This window comes from Atta cephalotes (genome assembly GCF_000143395.1).
Source record: "Atta cephalotes unplaced genomic scaffold scaffold00009, whole genome shotgun sequence".
In the NCBI taxonomy this organism is placed as follows: domain Eukaryota; kingdom Metazoa; phylum Arthropoda; class Insecta; order Hymenoptera; family Formicidae; genus Atta; species Atta cephalotes.
In genome coordinates, this window is record NW_012130073.1 from 2,285,013 (window position 1) to 2,289,685 (window position 4,673).

Consider the following 4,673-nt stretch of genomic DNA (forward strand, 5'->3'; position numbering starts at 1 on the left):
CCCCTTATTATCGAGACTCCTTTTATTTTTAGCACGACATCAAAGAAACGCCGCCTTCTATTTTGTTTGAATTTCCATACAGGCGACGCCGCAACATACCGTAAAGCTTATATGCGTGCATTTACGAAATTACTTTCAAAATTATTAGTCACGATCAAAATATAAATATAATAACGCATACGTGCAAGCTTTAAGATCCATTTCAAATTTACAGTTAATTTCCTATGCTTCGTAATATTTTTCGTGGATTCATTATCGCTGCATACACTTTACGAAGTGAAGTACGATGATAGGACATAAATATATTTCCGACGTGAAGTTTGTGTGTGGTATTCACGCGTCATGGCGGTTTCTCAGAAAATTAATGATCGACACGGATTTTAGTACACGCCACTTTCTTTTCCGCACCATGCAATTTTTCATCGTAAATTATGTTGACGCAACAGAAATGTTGGGGTTATAAACGAGATTAAGATACGTTTCTTCTTTACGAATATTCCTGATATGCCATCAATTCATGAGCAATGTTCCTGGATGCTTTCAGATTATTTCTCGAGATTGCTACACGTCTTATTGCGGTTCATGTATTTTTCAAATTCATGCGTGTATCTTTTACAGAAATTTTCTACATATTATATTTACTCGTAGCACGTACATCATAGTTTATAAACTATACAGTAACAAACTAATCTGTCATTGTCGGAAAGGAATCCATTTTGAAAATTGTATCTACCTTTTCTGCATCTAAACTATTTTTTAATAAAAATAAGTTAAGACTATTAGATTGCTACGAATAACACAAATAAATAAAGAAACACCAAATACGATCGAAGAACCTTGATGCTTAACTTTTAAGGTCCGATTGCACTAACGTTACTTCGACTTTAAGCTTAAAAATCTCTTTTTTTTTTAAAGCAGAGAGAATGACAGAGAAAGACAAAATTTTAAGTCTTACTTAAAGTTAAAGTAACGTTGGTGCAATCGACCGGGGTATCCGGGTATGAGCTTAGGTATAATTTTTTTTAAACATTTTGAAAAAAGAAAATAAAATGGATTGTCCAGAAATCCTAAGTTCATTATAGATAATAAAAAATATATAACATGAATTACAAAAAAAGAAAAACCTGCATAAATTTTATGTTCGGTCAGTATATAACTAAATATATAACTAAATTATTATATAACTAAATATAAAACATTGTATAAATATAAAAAGTTTTCGATGAGAACTTTAGAAACTTTCTTGTAAAATATAAATCAATGTATTCATCGCGAACAGCTTGCCCTGAGGCAAGGTTAACTCATTAACAGAGCTTCCTCCCTTCTATATACATATATATGTCACACCGGTATCATCTGTTCTTTCCGAGTTTCCTTCGAGAATTTCGTCGACTTGCAAGAGTCTTCGGTACATCGCTTCATTAACGAGCTCCTTGACGACGTCGTCGTTGTCGTCTAGTTTAATTATTCCACCGCCACCCGGTACACGTGTTCCAAAGCTTCCATTGGATCGAACCCGACTCTTTTAATTCCCTTTTATATCGCCACTCGGGCCACTAGGTTAATGGAGTGTCGTCATTCGTTGTCATTATCGTCGGTGATAGAACCTCCACATTCTCATTTCGTGAATTGTCCCGTTGTTACAGAGAGGCTTACTTATGCTGCAACAGCGATAAATTCTACAAACGATGCTCAAGTTGCTCCAACATTTGCGAAAATTACACGCATCAACATATTATTATTAAGAATATTGCAAAATTTCAATTTTGTCTTTGTAATTTAATTCACACATTTATATTATTCTATACACAAAAAAATCATTAACCTATTATTCATTTGAGAATCGAGCGAAAGAAGAATCTTATAATCTAGATAATTATTTTATTATTTTTATGTTTGTAACAATAATAATATATCTATAAATCTTCAGTTCCTTGACCGCTAAAAAAATTTAGATTATAATTTGCATAAAAAATTTATATGCATTAAGTGCACGGAAAGAACAGACTTGCTAAAACATTTAAAAATAGTTAGATACAGATCTGAAAATAATTTTATTAGGATAGCCAAATAATATAGAAATACTTAAACATTGATGACAGTAATGCAAAAAGTTTTGACAAAATTATTTTCGGATTTATATTTATAGCTAAGAATTCTTAGATATTTTAGCAAAATTCTTTTTATGTGTGATTATACATTAAAAAATTCCTCCGGTGAATTTTTCAATTAACGGAAACAATCTTGATACACTACTAAAATAAAAATTAAATTTCTATAATTAAGTTTTATAAATTTGTAATTTATTTTCATGTCAATATTAAATTTTATATCTATATAATTAAATTTTTCCAATATCAAGTATAAGTTTTGTCGAATTAAAAATCTCATACATTTGCGCGGCTTGTAAAAACTTGGTAGGTATTCTCTGTCTCTTTCGAAATTGCTAAATCTCGAGAGATAAAAGAATGAAGAATTTATGCGCTTATAAATAGGTATATATCACATTATATATTATTCAAACGAGCAGCCACGATTATCATCTTGACGCTATCGCTCTGCGGTTCTCTGCTACTCTTTCTTTTACGGCCACTTTCCGTCTGCATTGAGATTTATTCCACTTTTTCCTACAAGAAGTTACTTCTTTTTGCGGTGCTTTCGTTGATGTCATGCACAAGAAACCGATACTTTCTTATCAAAGGAAATATAAAGCGCAGCGTAACACGAGATTACGCGAATCAGAAACATTCACGTCAGTCTTAATCATTTAGCAATAATAATTATATCATTATAATTTTAGTACTTGTTTCGTAAGAGGAAAAATAATAAAGTTATTATAATAATAATGAATTATAATAATTAATTTTCTTTATCTATTTATTACGGATACGTGTTAACACTTTATACATGTTTATATACTGTGTTTATATACTGTGGATATGTATTGCAAAATATAAATTGATAATTATGAGAAATCTGCAAAAAAATACTTCAAGCGTCAGATTGATCTCATGTACATATTATTTTTGAAAAAGAAATTAAAACTGTGATAATTAACGTAGCCATAATATAATGATAAAAATAATTATTTATTTATATAAAATAATTAATTATTTTGATATTAAAATTATTTGTTGCACGGCTATTTTAATAAATATTTTTCAAATAAATAATATTTCATAACAATTTTTATGAAATTTTAGATCGTTGCATACTTTTTCTAGGAAATGTCAATCATCACTATATCTTCTCATATACCTAATCAAGAAATTAATAGAACAATGAGTCATCAAATGCATTCACACGTTTAGTAAGTGTACGAACAGAAAATCTGTTGCTAAAAATAGATCCTTCAATTGTGTCTGATATATTTCTATCAATGTTTCGATTACATGCACGAATAGCTGGTCACTCTCGCGTGAAATCGATATGTAACGAGTGTCCGGGACACGCAAGTTTATAAAGGACAATAAAGTTATTTTATTAACTATTTTTTAATATTATATCTCGTATCGGCTTGAGTTATCATATTTTCTTGCATCATCGAAATATTATCTTTGAAATCTTCAATATTTAATTGTGTGGTATTTACCGGGATGAAGCTTAGCGAAGACATGCAATATTTACAGACTGCGAAAAGTTTTACGCTCCGCAAAATCCTTACTTCCTACGAAACCTCGGAAATTTCACGAGACCTTATAAAACGTCATAAACTCCAACGAAAGTCGGCGTAACCTCTTAAACTTCTATAAAAGCAGTGGGCTCTCATGAAATTTGTATGAGGCTTTAAAAATATTTAATGACCTTGCGAAAAGCAATCGAGATCTCTCGGGATAATCGTGACACGTTTTTCTAAACAGCTTAACTACGGAGATTATTGCTGCATCGATTCGTTATTCGATAAAAATATTTCAAAGACTGATATTTTCATGATAGTTGATCGACAGCTCCATCTTTTTCATACGAGATTAATATTTAATCCACTTTCACGCGAAATGAATTTCTACATTAGATTTATTAACAAGAATATATATTTATCAAATCCATGAGATAAAATATATTGCAACTGTTTATATTTTAAATTCTTGATAAATTAAAATGATAAAAATTCAGTTTGCAAATATTTCATGTGATATACATTTCTTCCTGTATATTGTTACTTTATATGATTAAATTAATATTTTATTTAAAAAATATCTTATTATAATCCTAATTAAATCTTTAATTTGTCAGAAGGAAAATTGCATTATGATAAAATATTATAATACACTATTTTTAATAGTCAAATATTTTTGAAACGTTTCTTTACACGGAAGGAATAATTTTGTTGAAGTATCTAGAGATCAAAAAATAAGTTACAAATCGGAAAAAAAGATTTTGGACCATTAAATAATTATGTAGGAATTTTAAGCATGATGGGTAATGCTACAAAAAGGTTTTATATTCTAACAATTAGTATTGTTTATTTTATAGATCAACACGTTTTCGAATATTATGATAACGATCAATGATAGCTTCAATAATACACACACACACACACGCACGCACGCACGCACGCACGCACGCACGCACGCACGCACGCACGCACGCACGCACGCACGCACGCACGCACGCACGCACGCACGCACGCACGCACGCACACACACACACACACACACACACACACATACGAA